The 27269-nt window shown below is 46.2% G+C and overlaps 1 protein-coding gene across 4 annotated transcripts in view; it reads left to right on the top strand.

The window, feature by feature from the left end:
- SDCCAG8 (SHH signaling and ciliogenesis regulator SDCCAG8) overlaps positions 1 to 27269 on the top strand; it is a 265497-nt gene that overhangs the window by 201816 nt on the left and 36412 nt on the right. The gene's annotated exons all lie outside the window — the stretch shown is intronic.

Below are 27269 nucleotides of genomic sequence, written 5' to 3'. Positions count from 1 at the left end.
AAATAAAAGAGTGACAGAAAGGACAATTTGGTAAAGCCTTTCCTTCCCATAATGAAAAAAGTAGTCCCTAGTTATTGACAATTCACTCAGACATTACTGTACTTTACAATAGTCTTTACAATAGTCTTTCAAGGTTTCTTCCAATTTATGATTGAGGAAGTGGAGGCTCGGAGGGAGGAAGTGTGGCCACAGCTGCACAGTCCTAGGAGGGAAAGCTAGAATTTAAATAGATTTGCCTGACTGGAAAGCTTGTGCTCTCACTGAAAGATCATAGTATCTTTCTGCCTCTAAAGAGAAGATGGTCCTGTTGAACCTGGAAAATCAGTGGCTAACATGGGGCTTTTCAAGATGCAATAAGATGGAGGAGGCAAGAGGTTCAGCACGTGCTGCCAGAAACAAGTCACTGAAGAATGGAGATGTATTACAGAAAGGCTTGGGGAGTGGGGGGTGGAAATAATTGTACCTAAAATGAAAGAAAACACAACCTTTTCAAAGAGTAGGAATGGAAGGTGATACTAAAATATTTAGAAAGCTAATAAGTTTTTGTTTTTTAAGAGACAGGGTTTAACTCTGTTGTGCAGGTTGGAGTACAGTGGCACAATCATAGCTCATGGCAGCCTTAACTCCTGTGCTGAAGCGATCCTCCCACTTCAGCCTCTTGGGTAGCTGGGACTACAGGCGTACCAACACCCTCAGCTGATATTTTTATTTTTTCTGGTGATGAGGTCTCACTACATTGCCCAGGCTGGTCTTGAACTCCTGGCCTCAAGTGATCCTCCTGCCCAGGCCTCAAGAAGCTAGTAAGTTTCTAATCAGTTTGCACATGCTTCTGAGTATGCTAATGCTTTTTTTTTTTTTTTTTATTACCACTCAATGGTAATAAATGGTGATGTGGTAATTCCAAGCTGTTTAGAAAAATTTGTACTACCAAATGTCACTGTCACTCAAGAGATTATTGCATATAGGTCTTATTTTGTTTGTTCTTTTTTAAGGCTTTCTCTGCCTTTCTCCCTTCTGTTACCATGGCAATATTAATGTTATTGATCTGAGTGGAACATGATGTTATTCACCAGTGTGACATACATTAGATTTGTAAAGAATCTATTTATTAGAACAATTTATCAGGTGTTAATGCTCATACATTATAGTATTTTTTGGTCACCCAATATAGAAATCTCTATTGAGATAAAGAGGCAGGATTTTTTTTTCACAAAATGGATGATTTCTTATTTTAAACACAAAGTGTGTGTAGTGAGCACTACTTTCTCTAGGAGGATCTATGGGAGTATTCTGGTGGCACGTTGGTCAGACTTCCCTGAGGCGACCTGCAGGAATGGAATTGGTGCCAGCAGGGAACAGTCACTCACAGTCCACCCAACTCACAGTGTGACTGATCACCACGCCAGCCATGTCAAAACTGGACATTTCCTGTTCGCAGAAAGTTGAAGCAGGTTCATTTTGAAGAACATCTGATTGGACATTTAAAAACGGATAAAGATGATTCAGAGGACAAAAAGACCAATTTTCCATTTTCACAAGCTATAGGTAGAGCAGCCCTAGCTGACTGGAACATAGTGTGACTGAAGCATGTTTATCGTGAAGAAAGAGATGGAAATACTGGAGATGGGCCTTGACTTAACTCTATTTCGGTAATGTTGTGGCCACACCAATAAGTCCCCAGCTTCCCTCTTCCCTGTGTAGCTTTTTCTCCTTTTTCTATTTGTTGCATCCCTGACGGCAGCATATTCGACTTGTTCCCTTTCTCAGGTGGTGGAAGTCTGTGGCCTCTTAGCCTGTGCCTCCCAGCACACCTGAAGAAAACCACAATTCCCAGTAAGGCACTGACGCTTGTATCTTATTGCTTAATTATTATACCTATTTAATGCTACTTAGAACATTGTCAGCTGTTGAGAAAAGGTAATTATCACTAGTCAAATGAAAAACACTTTTTTGGCTGCCTCATGGATACACATTTTACTGGTACCTTGATACATAATGAAGCCTGATAGCAAAACTTTTGCTTGTCTCTTCTTCAAGCCACAGCTGTTTCCCTGCTAAATTCATCCCATCTGTCTTCCCTTCCGTAAAGCTGTAGGCAGTATAGCATAAGTACAGAAGCAGTTCAGTGCTATTTTGGATAAACATAGCTGAAATTTGAATCTTTGCCATTTGCGATGCACACATTTTGTTTTACTGCTGTAAAGAGAGCTGTCAAAATACAACTACATGGATAATTTACTAAAATGCACTCAAATATAAGGTTGATCAAAGGGAGAGTACATTGGGCCACTCTGACTATTCCAGTCTGTGCTCTGAAAGGTGTCACTGACCTCGAGGTCCCCATGAATTCTGTTTGGGGAGAGTAGCATCTGAAGTCTTTGCTTTAATTCCGCAGCATGGTTTTGAGGAGTTACCAGTTCCTCGTAACTGTGTCTGTGACATGACTTTCAGAGTCTTTAAGAGGCTTTAGAAGTCCATTTTCTTCATCTTCAAAAAATTTGCACTGATGAGAGATGTTTTCTCTTTCTTGGCACAGTCAGAGCTGAGCTACATGACCATTCTGCTGAGTTCTGACATTTATTTCATTGGAACCTTTGTTACCACTGAGGCAGTCTGTTTCATTTTCATCCCATTCCTTATTTCTGGACTATTGGTGCATCTAAATGTACCATGGTACATTTTTAAAACTCAATACTATACAATGCTTTAGAGTCAAGGGAGATGTTTTCTTGAATGAATTCCTCTTCTGAATTCTAAGGAGATTCACTTTCACCTGGCCCACAGCCCTCACACACATATTTACTGCTTTTTCCCATGTGCAAAGGTCTTTTCCAAGCCCAAATGGGTCATGACCTCTTTGAGGGGAAGGGCTAATACCTAATATATTTTGGTAGCCACTGTGATCAGAGCTCATAAGAGGTACTTGGACTTCAGGTAAGTGAAACACATCTTTGGAATGAGATCTTATCCCATTGGTTCTTTACTCTAAGATTTCACTTTACCTTACCCTCTCTCCACCACTTCTCAACCCTGCATCAGTGTAGCACAGAGGGAATGAAGGGGGCTGCAGGAAAGGTTTGGAGGCCAGGCCGAGGATTGAGCCCACTACTTTCTTCCCTTCCCCATTTGCCAGAACTCAAGTCACCTGGCTCACCCAACTGCAGGAGCTGGGATGCATGATCTAGAAGAGGAGGAACCTGTGGAGTGGTGAGCTCCAGTGTTCTCGTTCCTATCATCCCTGCCTCTAAAAATAACCCTCCATAAACAAATGATAGCAAAAGTCATCTCATGCATATAAAGACATGACAGAAAGCAATATCTTTTTAGGTAAGGGGCTGTGTGGCTATGAAGGTAAGGACAGTAACCAGTGAGGTTTCCCTCCTAACACTGTCATACACACATCCTTTTCACAAATGTCATCTTGCTAACAACTATGCAACCTCCTCGGAGTGAAATCTTGGCTGTCTTGTTCTCCACTGTATCCCAACGCCCAGTAAAGAAGACATTGTAGGTGCTCAGAAAATATTTGCTGAGCAAAAATGAATGCATGAATAGTAGAACAAATTTACATTGTATTTTTTTTCACATTATCTTAAAACTCCTACCTTTTGTACAGCCAGAAGACACCAGCATCTATGTGTGCACTGCATTTAAACAGCTTTAGCAATATCATTAGTGCTGTTGGGTCCCCAGCTGCTGCCAGTGAAATTGTTTACCTAGAAAGTCCCCAAGGCCTTTTCTGCACCAAGACATTTGCCTTCTCTCATCTAGTTTTCTTTTGGCAAAGAAAAAAAAACAACCCTAGGCTCTTTGGAAGACAAAAAAAGTATATGACTGCCACACATGCAACCAACTCTCTGCTTCCACCAAAGGTGGAAATGGTTTTGTCAGTGGTTCTTTGAAAGCCGTTTATTTTAAAAGATAAATAAATCTTTCCCCTTACCCTGTGAGGACATCTGATCCACGGCCAATAGGAGCTTTCAAAACACAGTCAAGTCCACTGATGCTGTTCTTAAAAATGCATTCTTTCATTCAACAGCTGCATGTGTTGGACACTGTGCTGGATGCTATGGGTACCAGCAGGGTTCAGTCCTGACTCTCAAGGAGCTAACATTTAGTGCAGGAGGTCGACAGGCACAGTGCACTGTGGTAAGAGCCATGCGTGGGGTACAGAAGAAGGAACAGGTAAGCATGAGGAGGCCAAGAGGGGCTCTGTAGAGTGGCAACACTTGATGGCTAGGGAGAGGCAGTGTTTGCAGAGGAGAATAAGGCCCTTTCTCTTCTAATATTTTTTTGGGTTGCACACTTTAGAAAACGATTTTAGACTTAAGACCCAAAATGAGGAGAAGCACATGACTTCTGGCTGACAGCCCTGACATCCCCAATATGAGGACATGATTCTGTGCCTTGCTGGACCTCCTGACTGCCCAGGCAGCCAGCCAGGGCTGCTCCTGTGTCTGTCCAGCCCCAAGACCAGCCTGACAGAAGCCACTTCCTATAATGCCTAATATAGCACAGTCCACTCACGGTATGGGTCTAAAGCCAGATTTTTATCTTGGGAGGGAAAAAATAATATATGTGACAAAAATGTTATCCATGGTAATATTGCTCATTAAATTCACCATATGATTAGGTTTTTGAGATTTTTAGTAATCCACTGACATCTTCTCCCCGTCTTTGTGATGAGTCCAGAGCCTGTGCCTTCGACTCTGTTTGCATGGGTGGTACTCCGACATCTTTTGATAGGGAGGGTAATGAGACCATTCTGCCAGTAGGGCACATGGCCACATAGACTGTTTAAATAATGAAATCTCTTGGAAATACCCATCCAAGGGATGGATGTGAACTCTCAGTGTTCCCATGAGAGCCAGCAGGGGTAGGTGCCATTGGCTAGAGAGAAGGCTGAAAATAACCCTTCATTCAGAGCCTTGTGTAGAAAGTTGGGTTGCTGTGCTCATGTCCTCTTGACCCAAAATTGTTAACATGGTTGGATGAAATGGTGTTCCTAGAGGGGAACACAAGTGGCTATCACGATTAACATGGCCCTGTTTGACACCTGATCCTAAAAGTGATTTTTGTAAATTACAGTTTGAAGCATGTGGTGGCGTTGGTGGTGCTTTTTCTGAATGTTGTTCACTTAGGTTTTCCAGTTACATGAATTGTTTTTGGGGAGCTTACACACCTGTTCTCGTCCTCTGGGGTGGGCTAGTTGCTATGTTATGAACCTTAACCTTTGCATATACCTCTGTTTTATTCATGGGAGGTCACAACTTGGTAATTCTGTCTAGTATTCAAGCAGATTATTAGAAGTGCTTAGAAGACTAATATAGTTAGCATTTGATTTGAAAGGGACAAAGACCAGTTAATAGTTTTCTGCAACTATACTTAATATTTCATCAGGCAAGTAAGGTTGCTGGCACTTAGTTAACTGGGATGCCAAGGAATTGCTAAAAAAAATCAAATTAATACACATTATTACACATATTTACACACATTGAACTATTTCAAACCAGTATTGCTGGAATAAAGACAAAATAATACTGTGTATTTACATAACACCGTAACACCTTTCATCAGAAAAATCTCAAGCCTTCGCAAACTAACTAAGCTGCACAACACCCTGTGAGGTGTGTAGGAAGTAAGGTAGAACAATAAACAAGAAGTCGATGAAGGGAAAAGGCAGGCAGGCAGGCAAGCGTGCTTGCATAGGGTGAGCAAGACTCCTGCTGGATGACCCACTGGCATTCAAGTCCTGGTCACCCCATTGTGAGGACACCTAGATTGAAAGCTCCAGTACATGGTACAGGTGATTACAGACTTGAGTATTCTTCTATGTGTTGTTTTTCCATTCTAATGTCTGTATTTTAATCGAATTGACTGGACAAAGATACAGCATTCCACCTCTACTGGACTGTAACAGTGACTCTCAGTGTGATCAATGATTTGATCATTGTTTCACTTTCCCTAGGGCCAACTAAATACAGTTTCCTTTATTTTTCCTTAGCCAGAATTTTTTTACTAAAGTGTGACAGTTTATTCTCTAGAAATGCCTAGAGATGGCTGGGTACATGGGAAAGGCATGGGTAAGTCATGGTCTCTTTTGGGAGGGTCGGGGCTGGTGGGAACAAATTCATGCCCAGGCCTGCCTCAGTGGCTGCCATGCCCAACACCTCCCATGACAGGCCTGGCCTGGCACTGTGAGCAGAGGGAGCTGACCAGGCCTTCTGTGGAGCATCTGAGACAGGTCTGGAGCTGGAGGCAGTAGAGTGCCAGGGGAACCAACGTGAACACAGGAATAGCAACAGGCCAATGGGAGTCATGAATTTTGCTTTTAGAATTTTGGAAGAGCATACATTAACATCTTTAAATCAATTTTGAATGTACTATATTCTATTGGATATTCGAAAAGTTTATTCCTGAAACTTAGTACTCATTCAATTATCCCATGCAAAGGATTTATTCACCTCATCCTTTGAGAAAAAAGAACTTTCTGTATGTTAGTCTTTCACACAGCCTCTGTTTCGGCTTAACCTTTCAGATTTTCAGATAATTTAGGTGTCACAGATACCCATGATAGGATCGTTTTTCAGACACTATAATTTAAATGTCTCTGAAATGTAATAAATAGAGCTTTGTCTGGGTTTTGGAAATGATGTTTTCTTCCCAAACAGCTGTTCATTTGTATTAACACTTTTTTCTGTCTCTAACAGAAAGGCAGCATTTCTTTTTTATGTATAGTCTCATCTGCCTTTTCATCATGTTAACTGTGTTCAGTCTCTTGTCTTGGTATTATTTTTAATATCCTGTACCACAGGCAGATGACTAGCATGACCTCAGGGCTTTCTGAAGAGAAGATACCACTCATTTTTCCATAGCCAATTCTAGGGCAGACTCTCACTATCTTCGTGAGGCTGGCTAATTTCATTACCTATTCAATTCATCTGAGACCATTTTGGTAAAAGCGTCGAAATAGCAATGCAGTATGAGCAAGTCTTTGCTCCTGTATTTAACTGGCAAAGCAAAGGACTTTGGTTTTCATTTTGAGGGCCCCAGTTAACACCCAAAGGATGGAAATTTCTGAGGGCCTGATGAAGATGGTGAGAACTGGCATTTGATATATATCAACATTTGATTTATTTGATATATGTCATCTTCTAACAAACTTGTGACGTAGGTAGGAGAAGTATTGTTAAAATTAAATTTTACTTTGAAGAAATTCAGGCCCAGAGAGGCTAGATGTCATAGATTCCCATGGCTGGTAGGCTGGGCCTCATACTGTTTCCTACTTAATGCCTCTGAGATTCATTGGAGAGAAGAGTAGTTAACAGTGCGGGTTCTGAACCCAGACAGTTTAAGTTCAAATCCTGTCTCTACTATTTCTGTGCTATGCGATTTTAGGGCAAGCTACTTAACATGGGAGTAAACTTCTTCGTCTGAAAAATTATGACAGTTGTGTTACCTGTGTCACAGTCTTCTCTCAAGGATTGAATGAGTTATTACACAGAAATGTTAAGAACAGTGCAGGGCACATAGTAAGTACTCAACAAACATTAGCTAGGTGAATTGTTTAAAGTGTCCAGCACAGGAGGCAGCCTGTAATAGGAAATGAGCCTGTATTATGCCTGGGAGGTGATGTTACACAGGTCCTATTGAGAGTAGACAAGCTGACTAAGGAAGGCGCTCAAGTCCGGCAGGGAAAGTTCATTCTGCCCATACTGTTAGCAAAGTTAGAATATAACAATACTTCTGTTTTTGTGGTACAACCCAGGACTATTCCAGCCTATTAAATTAATGAGAGGCAAATAATTGGCAGTGTCTCCCATTGGGGAACCAAGTCTCACCCTGGGTGGAGCAGTTAATATGCAGGTCTCCACTCTGGAGGGATAGGAGTGCTGCTTCCTCATGCTGCATTCCAGAATCCTTTCTAGATGCCTTCAAGATTTATACCCTTAAAGTTGGAAACCTGGAGGGCACCTTGTGCCCAAACAGCACTAAATTCCAAGTAACACATCTCCATTCATAACCTATTGTGCATAGACCCTCCTGGACACTGCTATTGGCCATTGACTGATTATGTGATCAAAGATTGATGAATCTGGAAGCACTGGAGGGATAGCAAAGGCTTTCATTTTTTTGTTTGTCTTTTTAAATCCTGTTCCATGTTCCACTTTGAACTGGATTGAAGTCAGCAGTGAAATCAGGAGTGTGGAAGCTGTGGTACCAGATGAGAGAACCAGTGAGAGAGACTTGGCTTATGGCAGTCAGTCCAGCTCCAGTCAGATAAAGGAGACACCAGTGAGGGAGTGAACAGAATGGTAGAGAATAACCCAGCTGAGATTCCAGCATCCTTTTCATCTATCATCAGATACAAGAGGAGAGTTCACAAGAGCAGCCCAGTGGTTTTATTCGGAGAGAGTTGTCTGGTTAAGCACATATGTGCACCACAGATCCACATTGGAGTTCCACCTGTTTACATTTCTTCATATCAGCATCTGATCAGGAACCTCCAAATGTTCTAGCATCTTTTGCAAATAATTTTGATTTAGAAGCCTTCTCTGGATAGTTCATTTTTACTGAAAGACTATTCGCTTGATAAGAAATTTCTGACAATTTTAGTTATGTTAAGTCAGATTCCACATATATAATGACAGCTTTGTTGGTGTGTATTTGTGTGTGAAGCATTGAAATGCATGTCACGTCCTGCCATCTTATAAAGAACACTGCCTTAATTTTTAACTATGCTGTAGGGAGCACCCAGCATTCATACACATGTATGAGTGTATGTCAACATACATAGGATGATTGAACCATGAACTCTGTAAAGTTTGGTAGCATACACAGAAATTTGGTAAGGACAAGGATTTTTGTGCTACAAAACTTCGTTGTCAAATGCCCAGTAGCTTTAGGTGAGTTCCACCCAAGGACCTTGTTGTATGGACAAAAGGGCACAGGATTTTCCAGCCATTGCTAAATAACGGGTTTAGAAGACAGACCTGGGATTGTGTTCCAGCTTTACCACTTACTCCCTGTGTGAACTTAGGCAAGATATTGTAGCATCTCTTAGCCTCAGTTTCCCTGTCCATAAAATGAGGATCATAATATTATCAATAATACCTTCTTCAAAAGGTTGATGTTAAGTGTTGTTTTTTTTTTTTTTGAGACGGAGTCAGCTCTGTCACCCAGGCTGAAGTGCAGTGGTATGATCTTGGCTCACTGCAACCTCCGCCTCCCAGGTTCAAGAAATTCTCCTGTCTCAGTGTCCCCAGTAGCTGGGACTACAGACGTCCACCACCATGCCCAGCTAATTTTTGTATTTTTAGTAGAGATGGGGTTTCACCATATTGGTCAGGCTGGTCTTGAACTCCTGACCTCAGGTGATCCACCTGCCTCAGCCTCCCAAAGTCCTGGGATTACAGGCATGAGCCACCATGCCCGGCCTGATGTTAAGATTTTAAAATGGGGCCAGGTGCAATGGCTCATACCTGTAAACTCGGTGCTTTGGGAGATCAAGGTGGGAGGATCACTTGAGCCCAGGAGTTTGAGGCTGCAGTGAGCTGTGATCATGCCAGTGCACTCCAGCCTGCATGACAGAGGAAGTCCCTGTCTCTAAAAAAATTAATTAATAAAAATAAAATGGCTGAAAAAGCATTTAGCATAGTAACTGCACATAGAAAGGGCTCAATACATATTGTTTATTGCTTTTGCTATTTTTATTATTGAATCACAATTACCTCATTCATTAGATAGAAGATATACTTCCTACATAACAGAGCTGGGTTTCAGAGTTGACTAAGCTAATGTATGTGAAAAGTACTTTGTATATGCTCTGAAGCACCCTGTGAAAATAATAATGATTGTATGTTTATTTACTGAGGATCTACTAAGCACCAGTCACTTTATATACTCTCCAATTCTCACAACAATCTTGTGAGAGACATAGTATTATTTTATATAGCAAATGAAGAAACAGGCTTACAAGGATTTGCTTAGGATCATGCTCAGATTTCAACCCAGATCTGTTTATTTTAAATTCAGATTTATCCTTCTACAAAGCCACATATCAATGATGATAACCTTGAGAATTGCTAATAATAGTTTCTTGACTTTATTAATGGTTGAATTGGACTCATATTATCTAGTTTAGGCTGATTTGTCATTTTTTTGAGTAGTATAGCACCCATGGCATGCTTTTTTTGTTAAAATGTATGATTTTGATGAAATGCACTTAATACATCCTCACTCACAAACTTGCATATGTAGCTACCTACAAAAGATATTTGTACCACTAAGCCCTTGGCTGTGAAGGCAGTTCCAAATAAAAGAACATGTCAGCAGAGTCCTAAGCAATGGCAGCGTGGTTGAAATATACATGCTGTCCTCAAGGTGAATAATTTGAAGGGCATACTTTTTTGAATGGATAAATTCTGATTTTTATTATAATTTTCAATGCTTTTTCAGTCACTCCTCATGTTTTTACATTTCAGTTACATGAATTTTCATTCATATTGTGGATTACAAGTAAACTGAATTTACAATTTGATGCCCCTGCCTGCATACTAATGATAACTAGCTTATTGCTCACCAGCTCACAGTGATCTGCTCAGATTGGCATATTGGACCCTGGGCATATTCATGAGGTAATGTATCTGCCTGCGAGTGCATGTGTGCATCTGGAACCTAGCGTATTGTAGGGAGATAGGCATGGCCTTTTCAGTTTGGTCCCTTCCTAGCTACAGGGCTTTGTGAAAATGTTTTTTTTTTTTTTTTAATCTTCTAAGCCTCAGTCTCCTCATCTATTAAACTGGAATAATAATACCCATCTCTCAGAGTTTCTTGGCAAGTAAAGGGGTACTTCAGATAACGTGCCCCATACTCAAAACATGTAACTTCCCCTTCCACCCTTCTTTGTTCCAAAAAAAAAAAAGTATAACAACAGTAGAATATTTGCTTTGCTTTTTCACTGGATCCTAGTTCCACACACAGGAAAAACCATGTCTGATCAACAACACAAGGTCTAAACAGATTTACAAGGAGATCAGATGCTTCGCCTTTCACCTGACTGAGATGAAGCCACCAACGAGGCTGTCCCATGTGTGCAGTGCCTTCTGCCCAGATGTGGCGCAAGTGCTCCAGCTGCCCCTGATGGGGCTGGGGCCTCAGAATCCCCCTCAGTCTGCCTTTTGGGTTTTTGCTCCTAAAGCATCCTGGCCATCATCACTCACATGTGCTCACCAGGTTTCGTTTCTAGTTCAGAGGAAACCCATACTTTTCACCTGTGTTTTTTTGATCCCTGGCCTGATGGAATATTTTTCTAATGCCTCCACTTTTCCCAACTGCTCTAAGTTACAAATGGCCAGATTTCAGTCATTAGGAGAGTAGAATTTTTTTTTCTTTTTCTTTTTCTTTTTTTTTTTTTTTTTTGCAGCCTGTCTCACTGGGGGCTGGATTCCAAGGAAGCAGCCCGTGCACTCACAGGCCAGGAGAGCCAGGATTTCAACGGTGTCAACAATCTTTGCTCATCACACCAAAAAAGCCCTGTGTCGGTGCCGACTCATTAGCATACAGCCGTGCTGTGCTTGCTAACAAAGCAGGCTCTGGGTATCTGCTAGTTTCTCAGCTTGTCTGTCTTCCTTGACCGAAAAGAAGAGAAGAAATAGATTCAGGCAAGGGTGCTGTCCCCCTCCTGTGGCAAGAAAGCATCACAAGGATTCCCAGAGAGAGCGAGCTTTGAAGTGATTTTAAAGTCACCATCCTTGGGAGAAAGGAGGCTGTCCACCCTTTGTTTTTCTCATCTTCTTTTCTAGCATCAGCAAGCAAAAGAGAAATCGCTATGTTCTCTAGTTAAAAATGATCGAGCCCTGAATACTTCCTGGTCATCTCTTTCATAGTTTTTGTTGTTGTTGTTGTTGTTGTTAGAGTGCATAAGAAGAAATATCTGTATAGGCAGAGGTACACAAGCATGCTCTCCCCTCAGTCTGTCTCTATCCCTCTTTTGTTGGGGGGATGGAGGGAAGAAGAAACGTACAAGCAGATGTGCTGCTAGATCTACAGGCTTCTGCCAACCATATGGCATCTTAAGGAAAGATGGTTGGAGCGTCTGGATTAGCAGAGTCGGGATGGGAAGCCATGTGTCGTGTTGGTACAGGCAGTTGTTTGAGCTCTCTCTAAATGGCTTCAGGAGATTGTGTAATGGAACAAATGGTCCTGCGAGCCCAGGAACAGCCTTGCCGCTGCTGGAGAGGCAATTGGCCCTCGGGCGGGTACTGCTTCCCTTTTTTCCCCCAGTATTACGTATTCTTCATTTAATGTTCTTCGAACTCTGAGACTTGACTCGGAACTTTTCAACTTATTACGCTCGTGGGTTCTGTCTGCCTCTGTGTCTGCCTGAACTCTACTCTCTCCCTAATCTGGTAATTAATAATGCCCCAGTCCTCTTCTGTGTCCTCTCTCTTGGCCCTCCACAGGGGGTCCAGGCTCAGCAGGCTGGCCTTTCGTGCCTCTTGACAAAGGCCTTTTCGGAGGAGGCTGCCCTGCTATTAGGGGTTGGGGGGTGAAGGGAGGATGTATCCACCCATCAGAATTCCCAGAAGCCTCAGGAGATGGAAAATCTTTCATTTCTTAATAAGTTAACTGGGAGTTTTACGTCGTTCTAGGTGTTAAGCACATGAGAAATATGTACCGTCACTATTTTGGACCTCATGTGTGGCATTAAAAAAATTATTCTAATTTCATACTAGTGAAAGCAGTGGACTATTAGGTCACAGGTGCCATTTACTCAGCAATATGAGACCTCAGGATTCTACTCTCTAATACGTAATTTAAATACTGTATGAATATACTGTAAATTGGAGAACTGAAACACTGTGAGGCTGGCAACACATGGGCAGTATTTCAACTGTGGTCAGGTTCTCAGGCCATTCTTATTTTGGGAGGCTGGAGGCGGGAGAAGCAGTGAGACCTCGCAGCTAGAACAGATCTGGTGAGTTTCTTCTCTCAGAAAGGCTCTTTGGACCTTTCAGCTGCCTTTTAGGGCAAACATCTTGTTTTGTTGATGTTTCAGGGTCATGGCACATGCAGTGCAGTGTCTTTAGTTGCTGAAATAGTTAGGTCTGCCTCCTCTCTGGGGTAGATAAGGAAGCCTGAGGCTCCAGGAGTGTCATACATTGTGCTTAATGGAAGATAAAATGGCTAGTTGATTCAGTCAAAGAACCTGTCCATTTATCTGACTAAATCATCCAACCAGTTTGAATTAAGTCATCAGCTTGAGTCCCTGAGAGTAGGTGGTCAGTACCTGGTGGGCGTTTTTGTTTGGTTGTCTGTTTCTAAGTCCAGGGCTGGAGAAAGAGGTCAGTACCTGGTTTGTGCTGCACACCATGGGGGCAGAGTGCCCTTCCTCCTTTCTCACAGGCAATGACCCCAACTGCCCAGGACCCCAAAAACGGGAGCAAGTAAGAAATGCAGCATCCAGGTTAAAAATGAATTCACCTATGGTCAGCTGTGTCCAGGTTGAAAATGAGTCACCTATGGTCAACTGTGGGAAATAGGAAGCTGTCATGCCTATTGCAGCTTCCCTCAAAGGTACTTCGAGCAATGAAAATACATTCTAATTTATTTGCTGTGGAACAATGCAAAGGCTTCCTCAAAAAAAGAAATGAAACCTGGAGAATGTGTGACTGAACTCCAGCAGGAGAACAGGACACAAGTCTAGAAATCTCAAGTGTCTTCAAACTGTTATTATTTTTATGGACTTGTGACTCCAGGAAACAACTTTTGCTATCTTAAACAAGGTCATCTGAAAATCATAAATTCCTTCATAAATATTTTCTACCAGCATAAATGTCAGCCAGAAATTTCAGATAAAGTACTATTTCTCCTGTGTGAATTCTTTGTATTTAAAATTTATCTCATATACGTAGGTTTTAAAACACGTTTTTAAATTTTCAGAGCTCATTTCATGCTGAACATGTTAAGTGCTAGGATATTCTTACTTTGTCTTCCGAGTTTAGGATCTGTGCGGGGGTGTGGGGGGTGTGTCTGTAGAAAGCATAATTTTGATTGTTATCCACCAATTGGAAGAAATCCTACTTTAATCTCTTTTACCTTCCAAGTGTACATGGTCCCAAATTTGTCAGTCTTAGAATTTCTTGAAACAATGCAATTAAACTGCAACATATTTCCTAACATTCTTAATTAAGACAGTGACTGAAAAATGTAGATTAACAGAAGTTACTGTTTTTATCAACATATTTTCTCTCTCTTTCCCGCCACCATCACATCCCCCTCCCCCCACCCCTTCTTGCTTTAAATGTCTGATGTCAGTTTCATCCACATGTACATTATGCACATGGCACTGAAGAAACAAAGTAAAAAATTCTCTTTTGATTCTGAGCTGCATGCCCAGCGCCACATGCACTGTCTGTTACATGTCGCTTCTTATGAGGTTCATGCTGGGAAGTTTCTTTTTAAAGGCGAAGTGTTTCTGAAGGAAAGAGTTCAGGTTGGGCAGATTGTGTTAGAAAAATCTCACTGTCTCCGAGTGGAATTAATATACTGATTATTCTGTGCAGGCTCAAACTGGCAGCGTGTGCAAAAGTTCAAGAGTGTCTGGGAATTGAAATATGGAGGAGAAAGCGGGAGAGTGAGCAGAGACAAAGAATTGGAAGTAGGGCTCAGAAGTGAAACTAAACGGTAACTTTGTAAAGAGGGGAAGGGAATTCAAGTCTGAACAACTGTCATGAAGCAGTACTTACTGAAAATATTTTTATGGAATCAGGAAGCTCCATTTTCCATGGCACGTTTTAGGAGGGGTCTTAAAAATGAGTTTGGTTATTGGAGGAGAGTTGACAGGGGGAGAAATACTTCTTTGAGTTCTCAAGATCCTTGCCAGTTTCAATTAAGTCACATGAGAAGCTTAATCACTAACATAGAAATGTAAACGGGTTGCAGTATTTCTTTGGCCTATTAGCCAAGATTTTTTTTCCTGTTTATTAAAATTTGAGTCCTTCATGATCACTGACAAACGATGATTCATTGGTTTACAAATAAGGAATTAAAAGGTAAGAAAAGCAAATGCAATCATGCAGCACCTTTCCCATCGCGGGGAAATCAACCTTTTTACTCATTGCCTCTCAGGGGAAAGAACTTGGGACGTGAGCATGGAGTTAATGAAGCTTTCACCCATCTCCTCCTCTCAACCGTCATCCCGGTTTAATCCTCTCCTTCTGCCAAAGTCCAGAGGCCCTGCGAGCCCCCGTGGAGTCGCCTGAGCCAGATGCTCCTCACCCAGCCTCCCCAAGCCCCGGCCGGCTGCCCTCCAGGTGCGGGCTCCAGGCCCTCTCGCGCGGCTTCGGGGCTCGGCCGAGCCCGGGCCTAGTATCCAGAGGCGAAGCAGCCGCCGGGAGGTCTGGGTGGGCAGGCAGGCCGAGAGGACGGTGCACCGCCCGGCAGCGCTGAGACCTGGCTGCCTAGGCCACCCTGCCCGGCGAGTGAGAGGGGTGTCTCCTGCCTGGAGCGCTCCGCGGTGTCCCGAGAGCAGGTGCTGGCGTGCGGGAGGCGCACGTGGAGCCCTGCGGTCTGTTCCACCTGCAGAGGCACAATTGCCCAGCGTGGGGTGGAAGGCGGGCTGGGAGCTCCCGGGACGCTGCGTGGCAGCGGAGGGCTCGGGTTGATGCGCTCCTCGGACTGGTTGAGTAAGGGAGGAGGCTTGTCCTGAACGTGCACAGCCGCTCCTAACTCCGTCAACGGAATTTCACTCAACTCCGAGACTGAAGCATTTTATTGGCAGCATTTAGAATCGGGGAAAAATCTACCTTCTGTTTAGCAGTTGCTCTCTTCTGAAGCAGAAAAGTATCTCTAGGGATGACTTAGTAATAGGGTACCCCATTGCCATGTGGGTCAGGGATTGCGAGAATGTCCGGATCCTGCCAATGCACCTCTGTAAAAGGTGGCATTCAGCCTGGGAGGAGACGAGCTGGCAGGGCAGGCCGCCCCCAGACACGCACAGGCCCAAGCTCTGTCCTGCAGCCCCTCCCGGACACGCACAGACCCTAAGCCCTGTCCTACAGCCCCTCTCCTGTTGTCATTGCTAACAGGGCAGTTCTGCTGCCACTAAGCCTTGCTTCTCCCAACACAACCAAGAGACGGGCATATAGCAGTGAATACTGTCTGGATGGTTTAGCATGTGTGGGGCGGGGGTCTTTCTATTGCCTGCAGGGGTTTCCGAGTCTACCCAGCAGGTGCTCACCAGGAGTGGGGGCTGTGACTGGGACCCATGGCCTGTGATGTGAGGGGTGAGGGGCCACTGTGTACTGTCACCCGGAGCAGCCTGGAAGAAGGCCCCTGCTCCCCCTTCCATCCGGCGCCTCTTACTCAGGAAATCTTAATGTGGGAAGGATGTGTATGGGGCTCCATAAGCAACACTGACCCAGTCCTGGGGAGAGACAAACCCCTTGCCTGCTCTCAGACCATCCTCAGAGATCCTCTGGGGCCTCTGAGTTGAATCCCAGGCTCTCCCCTGCTTTCGCGAGGACCCAAGGCTTATGCACACAGAGGGTTTCTGGTTGGAACACCTAAAAGTTGATTGATGACAGAGAGATGGTGCTAAACTGGCATATTCCAAAGCAATCTTGGTATTTGTTCTTTGTCACCTTCCTCAAGGCTCAAGGTGCTTTTTGGGCTAAAATGGGGCATTCTGTGAACGTGTGCTACTTTTGAAAAATAGAGGAAGGAGTGTTGGAAGCCTAGACTGGTTCTCTTGCCACTCCTCAAAAAGCAAAATTTTGCAGCCCAAATATTAAAAATTGACTCCGCATATTCCTTCTCCCCCACAGTGGCACACAACTGGGCAGGCTCCATCTCGTCTGCTGCTGGAGCCCACTAGAAACCAAATGAGCCCTCCAGCAGGCCTAATCACTCTGATCTGTCATGGACCTTCTAGCTGGAAGAGTTATGCCATCATATTATCCCAACACTCATCACTGTGTGGAGGACCCCCTTTTACTAAATGATTTATTGCTCTTTGCAGAATTCCTTTGGCTGCAGATTTTATTTCTGAGTCACTCTGTTCAGCTCAATTGGTCGCCTTCAGTTACCGTGGCAACCAGCAGATGGGGTTCTTTGACAAGGGTCAGCGGGGAGGCTGCCTTGGTTTAGACAGAAGAGGAGCTAAATAAAAAGCTTTCAGCATTGACAGTTCTGTAGTGGATGGCCAGGAGTTGTTATCAAATTACTTGCATTGAAACCTAATTAAGATGTGTGCCAGTAAGTGCGCCGTAGTGATTGAATCTGGTTACTTAGCTGCCGTGGGCCCAGTCTTATGCCATCACACCTCTGTGGCTAGTTTGGCTGTCCCAAGAATGGTCAAATATGAAGGAAATTGAGGAAGACCTCACCACAGTGTGGAACGTGACATACTCTGGGACCACACCAGGAGGGTTTTAGTCTCTGGGAGCACCAGGAAGTCCCCATTCAAACAGAAACTTCCTGAAAACACAGCAGTGTGCCCCCCAAACCCAAGATGGCAACTGAACAGGACCTCCATGCGTCTGATAGTTCCATGTCTTCCATTAAGACTATTGGTAATTTAATTGCAAATAGCATTCAACAAAATAAAACTGGCCTGTCATCATTCTGGGTTAAAGAAGTCTAAATAGAGACATGCCAACTAAGTATGAAAGATCTTTTCTGGAGCGGGAAGAAAGGAACATTATTGGGCCAGTCAACAAGATTAGAATCCAATTCAGTAGGTTAGATGAAGCTATTAGATCAACACGAAATTGACTGTAGTTGGTGATATACTGTGGTTCTGTAAGAGAATGCCTTTATCCTTAGTAAATACACACTGTAGCATATAAGATAAAAGGGCAATGGTGCATGCAGCTTACTGTCAGCTGGTTCTGTACACACACACACACACACACACACACACACACGGAGAGAAAGGCAGGAGAGCATAATAAATCAGATGGGGTAAAATTATTACAGTAGGTGAATTTGAATAAAGGGTATGTTGGTATTCTCTGTAATATTCTTGCAACTTTTTATAAGTTTGACATTATTTCCAACTAAACCCATTTTTAAGGACGGCTTTAGGGTGAGGCAGGGTATAGTGTGTGTGGCAGTGTGGTTTTTCCTGCTGGTGCTTCTGTATGGCCTTGAGCTACGTGCAGCATAGATACTACTCTGCAAAGATTCTGATTTTCAACAATTTCCATTCCTCTGTCCCATTTCCTTTGCACAGTGGGGCTGTCCTCACCATTACTCTGTTCTTGCTTGAGACAAAGTTGATTAAGGTAACTGTTGCTTCAGGCAGATGGTCTTCTAGGTTCTTCAAAGTCTAAGATTTATAACGTGTCAACTCCTGTTTCATGGTATCAGGATCCTTTATTCCTGCCCAGTCTTCCAAAGGTATTACAAACTCAGCCTTGGTTAGATAGCACTTGTATTTTAAGAAGGGTACAAGGTAGTGATACAACAGATCTAATTGCCCTAAGATGAAGCTGTGCCTCCTTTTTGGTAGAAGCACTGTTTTAAGAAGTTAGTCTTTGACGAGCCTCGGTAACATTGTCAGAGGCTTTAGGTTCCTGTCAGAGGCAGCAGTACTGGAGCTTGAAGAGCTGAAAGTGTCCCCTTGGCCATGGGCCCATTCACTGGGGGCCACTGTGGCACTGTGGGCTTCCCAACGTGCTCTTCCAAGCTTCTGGCCTCCTTTTTTGCATCCTTTGTGCCAACACCAGTCTGTGGATGAGATCATTGTGGCTCAGAGTATGGTTTCCAGAGTACGGTCCTCAAACTGTTACTGGTCTGGGATGAGGCAAGAACTGAAATTGAGTCCGAAATTTTCAAAGCAATCAAACACTGCTTCCTCCTTTTTATTGTACTCCACAAAACCATTAGTCTGCAATAGATTGGAAATTTTAAAAGAATTAAAATCAAATCTGTTCTCCTCACTGAGCTCATTGGAGAAGCCCCGGCCTAGGGATTTCTCTCTTCTTCCACCCCCAGGCCTCGGAAAATGAGCTGGTGTCAGCTGCTGCCCAGAAGGTTGCCCAGCGTGTTCTCTCTCTCAGGGTCCTTCCCTTAAATTCTTAAGTTTAACATGGAATAGAAGAATGTCGGGCCTTTCAAAAAAGGATTTTGAGATGCTGCAAAGCTCACTGGATTTGGAGTCAAGAGATGTGGGCTCTAGCGCCAGATTTACTACAGACAGGCTGCCTGACCTTGGGCAAGTCACTTATACTTTCTTGGTTTCACCATAATGGGCTGAACTGAATGTTCTCTAAGGTGCCTCTCAGCCCTAACATAATATGATTATTTTCATGAGAAGAGCAGGACTTGATCCCCCCATCACTTGGGGGCATCCCCAAGGAGCCCCCTGTTCTTCCTCTGCAGGCAGCCAAGGCTAATTAGGAATCTGAGAGAATGAGCCAGGAAAGGGGCAGTGCAGGACATACATTCTCTTCATTCAAGGTGGTACCTCCTCCCCACTGCACGATCCTCAGGAAGAATTCCTCTAGTGAAACCAGTATTGAATAGGGTAGATTTAGGCACAGGAAATTTAAACAGCAAACCAGCCACTAAAAGTGCCTTAATGTCACGCCTGTAATCCCAGCACTTTGGGAGGCTGAGGTGGGTGGATCATGAGATCAAGAGATCGAGACCATCCTGGCCAACGTGGTTAAACCCCAACTCCACTAAAAATTAAAAAAAATAAAAAAATTTAGCTGGGCATGGTGGTGTGTGCCTGTAGTCCCAGCTACTCGGGAGGCTGAGGCAGGAGAATCATTTGAACCTGGGAGGCGGAGGCTGCAGTGAGCCGAGATTGTGCCACTGCACTCCAGCCTGGCCACAGAGTGAGACTCTGTCTCAAAAAAAAAAGAAAGTGCCTTAATATTCTGAGCAAGGATAATGGGCTAGAGCGTGTTCCAGAAGCCTCAGCACACTGCTTGTTCTCGCTGATAGGACCTTGTTCATGAGATGGAATTATGTAAAATGCCGCAGCAATGGTTAAGTGTTGGAACAAAGTAATACAACTTTACATTAACATGGTTTATTCACTAGAATTAATGACCTAGAGCAGTAATTGCATTTTCAAAACTTCACCTTGAGTAATTGCATTTCAAAACTTCACCTTGCTGACTAGGTGTATTGCTGTGTAAGTAGCTAGTGATATTTGAAGATAGGAACACAGTAAAATCTGTAAAGTAATAGGATTGTAGAAATATGGAGCTGGAAGAGAATGTAGTCATCTTCTAGCCCCGAGGCTGGCAAACTTTAAAAGGTCAGGTAATAAATATTGTAGGCTCCATGGCCATATGGTCTCTGTCGCAGCTACTCGGCCGTTATGGTGCAAAAGCAGCCATAGACAAAACGTGAATGAATGGGCATGGCTGGGTTTCAATGAAAGTTTATTTAGGAGCGCTGCAAGTTGAATTTCATGCAGTGTTCACATATTATACTCCTTTTGATTTTTAAAAATCATTTTAAAATGTAAAAATCACTCTCAATTGGCAGATCATACAGAAACAGGCAGTGGCCTGTAGTCTGAAGTTTGCCGACCTCACTTCTAGTTTTCTCCTCTCATTTCACATGTGAGGAAACTGAGATTCAAAGTGATCACAGGATTTACTTAAGTTCTCATGACTGACGCCAGAGTATTTTAGGAGCAGACTAGGAGAGTTTTCATGTAGACAGTTGGTTGTTTTGATGATGAAAATTGAAGCCACACAAAAATTATTCTCCAGAAGAACTCATTTTGTATGTGTGATTAATACTGTGAATTAGAATGTACCAGTGGTTCTCATGCTTAAGAATTCATCAGAGTCATCCAGGGGCCTTATTAAAACACATGCTGCTGGGCCCCACCCTCAGAGTTGATGGTTCAGAAGGTCTGGAGATCTTATTTTCTGTTTTACAGATGGAGAACCTGAGGTTGAGCGAGATACTCAGTTTTGGGCGTAAGGTAAAATAGCTAGCTTGTGATAGGGTTTCGAACCCATGTCCCCCGTTTCCAAGTTCAGCGCTCACAGGATTAGGATTAGAGCTACAGGTAATCATCAAGCAGAGAGGCAGGGCTGGAGTTTTGTTTAGAGAGATCCTTCTAGTCTAGCTGTTGTGGGGAGTATGGATTCCAGAGGGCCATGTGGAAGCACACAACTCTATGAGAAGGCTGTGCAGGAACCTGGATGTGAAGTGCTGGCAGCTGGACTTCAAGAGTGAAGGTCATGGAATGGATGGGTGGATGGATGAGTGGGTGGATGGATGGGTGGGATGGATGGGTGGATGGGTGGATGGATGGATGGGTGGATGGATAGGTGGGATGGATGGGTGGGTGGGATGGATAGATGGGTGGATGGATGAGTGGGATGGGTGGATGGATGGATGGATGGATGGATAGGTGGGATGGATGGGTGGGTGGGATGGATAGATGGGTGGATGGATGAGTGGGATGGATGGATGGGTGGGATGGATGGATGGATGGATGGATGGATGGATGGATGGGTGGATGGATAGGTGGGATGGATGGGTGGGTGGGATGGATAGATGGGTGGATGGATGAGTGGGATGGGTGGATGGGTGGGATGGATGGATGGATGGATGGATGGATGGGTGGATGGGTGGATGGATAGGTGGGATGGATGGGTGGGTGGGATGGATAGATGGGTGGATGGATGAGTGGGATGGGTGGATGGATGGATGGATGGATGGATAGGTGGGATGGATGGGTGGGTGGGATGGATAGATGGGTGGATGGATGAGTGGGATGGGTGGATGGATGGATGGATGGATAGGTGGGATGGATGGGTGGGTGGGATGGATGGAGGGATGGATGGGTGGGATGGATGGGTGGGTGGATGGATGGGTGGGATGGATGGATGGATGGATGGATGGATGGGTGGGATGGGATGAATGGGGGATGGATGGATGGGTGGGATGGATGGATGGATGGATGGATGGATGGGTGGGATGGGATGAATGGGGGATGGATGGATGGGTGGGATGGATGGATGGATGGATGGATGGGTGGGATGGAGGAATGGGGGATGGATGGATGGATGGGTGGGATGGAGGAATGGGAGATGGATGGATGGGGGGATGGATGGATGGGTGGGATGGATGGGTGGATGGATGGATGGGTGGGATGGATGGATGGGTGGGATGGGTGGGATGGATGGATGGATGGATGGGTGGGATGGATGGGTGGGACGGATGGATGGATGGGTGGGACAGATGGATGGATGGGTGGGACGGATGGATGGATGGGTGGGATGGGTGGATGGATGGATGGGTGGGATGGATGGATGGATGGGTGGGATGGATGGATGGGTGGGATAGGTGGATGGATGGGTGGGATGGGTGGATGGAAGGGTGGATGGGTGGATGGATGGATGGGTGGGTGGGATGGATGGATGGATGGGTGGATGGATGGATGGGTGGGATGGGTGGATGGATGGATGGGTGGGTGGATGGATGGATGGGTGGGTGGGATGGATGGATGGATGGGTGGGATGGGTGGATGGATGGATGGGTGGGATGGATGGATGGATGGGTGGATGGATGGATGGGTGGGATGGATGGATGGATGGGTGGGATGGATGGATGGGTGGGATGGGTGGATGGGTGGGATGGATGGATGGGTGGGATGGATGAATGGATGGATGGGTGGGATGGGTGGATGGGTGGGATGGGTGGGTGGGATCGATGGATGGGTGGATGGATGGATGGGTGGGACGGATGGATGGATGGGTGGGATGGATGGATGAGTGGATGGATGGATGGATGGATGGATGGATAGGTCGGATGGGTGGATGGGTGGGATGGATGAATGGATGGATGGATGGGTGGGATGGGTGGATGGGTGGGATGGATGAATGGATGGATGGGTGGGATGGATGGATGGGTGGGATGGATGAATGGATGGATGGATGGGTGGGATGGATGGATAGGTGGGATGGATGAATGGATGGATGGATGGGTGGGATGGGTGGATGGGTGAGATGGATGGATGGGTGGGATGGATGGATGGATGGGTGGGATGGATGGATGGATGGGTGGGATGGGTGAATGGGGGATGGGTGGATGGGTGGGATGGATGGATGGGTGGGATGGATGAATGGGGATGGATGGATGGGGGAATGGATGGATGGATGGGTGGGATGGATGGATGGGTGGATGGATGGATGGGTGGATGGATGGATGGGTGGGATGGATGGATGGGTGGGTGGGATGGATGGATGGATGGGTGGGTGGGATGGGATGGGATGGGAGAGGTTCAGAAGGCCTAGAGGGCTCATCTATGGAACCAGGAGACTGAGCTGTGGGGATGGTGACTAGGGGTGGTCCCACCCACATGAGAGGGTCACAGAGAGAGGAGCATTAGGAGATGACTCCACTGTGTCAGGTGGCAAGTTTGAGGTAGGCTTGGAAATGCAGGGGAGAGGCCCGAGGCTGAGATCAAGTGCTCAGGATCCTTGGCCTCTCCACTTGGAGTCATGAGTGTAGATTTTAAAAATCATGCAGGCAGAACATTTCCAGTCAGGAGAGCACTGAGCCCAGCCCTGGGTCACACCAGCATTTGAAGGTCTGATGGAGGAGGAAGAGGGACCAAAGGGGAGTGAGAGACCTGGACAGAGTCTAAGAAGGAGAGTGATGAGTCACACTGTGGGCCTTGCTCTGTGGCCTTGGTGGCTTAAGTAATCCTGGCTCTGCCTTACCTTGTGTGCGCTTCGGCAAATGATCGCTTCTCTGCACCTTGCTTCTCCTGCATAAAATGCAGATGATAAAGTAACGTGTAGTATTGTTATGAGGATTAAATTAGGGAACGCAAAATGCTTACAATGTTGGGCATTTAGTAAATGCTCAGTAAACATTAGAGGAGGCCACTGGGAGGAGTAGAAAAGTGAGTGCATATTTTACAGTTCATGTATTTGCACCTTTGAAATCCATATGTTGTTTGAAAAATGTTCTTCATTTCCATGAGGAAGACGCTGCTTCCAGGGAAATAGTGAGTCTAAGCACTTTGAGAACACTTATCTAAGAGGAAGGACAATCTTAGCTGTAGTCAGAGTGACCACAGGGAGGAGGCTCTGGTCTGAAAACGTTTCAGAACAAAGGATTTTACCACTACCACCAAAACCAAACCCAAAACAAAACCCCAAAACAACTAAAACCTTCCACTGTAATCCGTAGGTAGCTCCCAGGGGGAATTGTCCAGTGAAGCAAAAAACTCTCATTGAAAAACATATACGCATGAGGATATGGGCCCCCCTGGGGAAGGAAGGGGCTGGCCTGGAGAAGAAATCCATTGGTAGTGGCCCTGTGGGGCTGGTGCTAGGTTCAGAAGTGTTCATTTGGTTATTATACCTTATAACTTATTTATACATTGCATATATTTTGTATGTATCACATACAACATAAAAAAATTTAAATATATGTATTCACTTGCTTTCACAGTATTCATAGCAAATGAGTGTCTGAAGCATAGGACCAGAGCTGGCAGCTTGCACCGCTTCTGTTTTGCATAAGATATTTTCCCCAGCCCACTCAGCTCTATAAAGTTGTTTTGTATTTCACCACTTGCTCCATCTTATCTTGAAGCCTTGCATATTTTTTTAAATGCTGGTTCTGATCATGCTTGCAGGGTGTGGCTCAGAGGATCGCTGTTGGACCAATGGAGATCTGCCTGGGCCCAGCACACGTATGAGTCCCCTGTGATTTCATCGGCATCTGCCTTTAGAAACCCGGGCGTGTTAGTTCCCATGGTAACTGCTGCCCCTGACACGCCTGAAATTCCTGGCGATGCCCTTGCGTGGAAGGGGAGCCCGTGCTGCCCATTCCAGCCCTGCATGGGGCAGCTGCTTTTCTCCCCCAGGGTCCCCAGTCCTACGCAGGCAGGGGTGGCAGTTGTACATCTGCAGATCCTGAAGGACATGGACCCTGTCCCTGAGATTAGGACGGCCACACTAGCCTGGGTGCAGGCTCCCTCAAGTGTCCTTCCTCATGGACCCGCGGACCCTACCCTGTGCTGTGAGGGCCGGGGAGCACGGGGGCTTCCTGGGAGGAGGACTGGCTTCCTGCCCCTGATGGGGCCTGGCCACAGCTCCCAGGGCTCCATGACAGCACAGTGAAGATAGCAACCACATCCTGGGGGCCCTGGATGCAATCCCTGCCTGTTGCAAAGATGAGATAAAGGCGGGGGAAAGAAGGGTCTGAATTAGGGGTTGAGCTCTGAAATCTGGCGATTCTGTTTCCTGCCGCATGGAGGGTGTGTGTGGTTCGGAGGGTGTGTGTGGTTCGGAGGGTGTGTGTGGTTCGGAGGGTGTGTGTGGTTCGGAGGGTGTGTGTGGTTCGGAGGGTGTGTGTGGTTCGGAGGGTGTGTGTGGTTCGGAGGCTGTGGGGTGCTTCTTGCAGCGGGGGCTGCTGCCTAAACAGACTCCGCAGGCCCCATGATGGCAAAACCCCCTCGCCCCGTTCATGACTTAATGCCTCCTAGAAGAAAAGTCTAAAAACAAGACACACAGAACAAGAAATTGCACTCTCTCAAAACGACAGTTGCCCTGAAACTGGAAGGCTGAAAGAGGTTTCCAGGCCCCTGGCGACGGTGAGGGGGGTGAAGGTCGCAGGTGGAGGGCGCGGGGCGGCGGCTGCGGAGCCGGGTGAGGAGGCGGCGGGCGCCCGGGTCTTCCTCAGAGCGCGCCCCCTGGGCTGGGCGGCGTGTCCCTGCCTCCCGCCGGCGCCCTCGTCCCCGCAGCAGCTTCCCCGCCGCCACCCCGCTGCCTCGTCCCCTTTCGCGCAAACAGTGGTGCCCTCTACGTGGGGGATCCTGGAGGCTGCTGAGCACGAGCGCCCTCCGCGACCCGCCCCTGCTCCCGCCTCCACTCTTGCCTCGGGGGGGAGGGTCTCAGTCTTTTGCCTAAGGCGCCCTCCTCCCTCGGGAAGTCCGCCGTCCTCTGCCGTGAAGATTGCCCCTCTCTCCTCCAGGGCCTCCTCCCCAGCGGCTCCGGTGGCTCCCACCCTCCGCACCCCGTCTTGCGGAGTGCACCCCTCCCCGCCAGCCCAGCCCCTCACCAGAAGAGCCTCTCTCTTCCAGCCCCTGGAATCTGGCTTCTGCCCCAGCCAGGAGCCTCCGCAGGGCGCTCCGCCACCAGGTGGCATTTCCCACAAACCGGCCACTCCGCCTTGACCCCTCTCCTCCCTGGACCTCCATCTCCCAGTTTTCCTCCCTCCAGGATCCCAGTCTCAGTGTCTTGCCGGATTCCTGTCCACTGCCAGCCCTTGAATGCGGCGGTTCCTTAACCCCTATCCTTGGGCGAGCCCTTCCCTCTCACTGCAGAAGAGCTTCTCAGCCCGGGGAGGGGGGGTCGTGCGGGCCCGGATATCTGCATTTTTAACAAACTCCCCACACTGACAATCTTTGCCAACCTTTCCCAGGCAAATCTTGCCCCCACGTTCATGGCCTCGCCTCCCAGCAGGTTTGGCCCACTCAGCTAGAGCTCCAGCTCGGCCCTTCCTAAGCCCCAAGCTGCATAGCTGCCTGGTGGGTGCGTGTTCCACAGGTATCTCGGACTCGCCCTGACCCCAGAACTTCTCTTCTACTCCAGGCCGGTCCCTCCTGCCATCCTGTCTGGTAAATGGCACTGCCATTGCCTGCAGGACGAAGTCCATACTTGTTGGTTTGGTTACAGAGTCCAGCGTCACCTCCCTCTGAGCAGCCTGCAGCCTCTGGTCCAGCCACACTGTACAGCTTGCAGTTTCCAGACACGCATTGGCCTTTGCAGTGCCGCCCCCAAGTGGGAAGGCCCCGCCCCTGGCCCTGGCCAGAACAGCACCCACTCATCCTTTCCCATCCCAGCTTGCCCGCTGAGTGACTTTGAATGAATAATTCATGTCGTCTGTGCCTCAGTTTCCTTAACCTTAAAGTGGCATAATAGTTCCTGCCTCATGGAATTGTGAGTGCTAAATAAACAATAAGTATAGTGCCCGACATAGTAAGTGCCCAGCGTATGATGATCATGAGCCACGTCTAAGCAGGTGCAAGCCCTCCCAGGCTTCTCATCTGCAATATTGGCCATTTCTCTTCATGCCTCAGTGTCCTGTTTGAGTTGAGCGTGTTTCTTTACAAGTGAGTCTCTCCTCCATTGTCCAGGAACCGCCCGAGAGCCGGGAGCATTTGTCATTCTTGATGGACCCCCATGTCTTAAATTAGTACTTGACCCTTAAGAGGTGGTGGCCGGGCGCGGTGACTCACGCCTGTAATCCCAGCACTTTGGGAG

Source organism: Pongo abelii, chromosome 1 (assembly GCF_028885655.2).
Source record: "Pongo abelii isolate AG06213 chromosome 1, NHGRI_mPonAbe1-v2.0_pri, whole genome shotgun sequence".
Taxonomy (NCBI): Eukaryota; Metazoa; Chordata; class Mammalia; order Primates; family Hominidae; genus Pongo; species Pongo abelii.
This window is presented reverse-complemented; position numbering and strand designations above follow the sequence as displayed.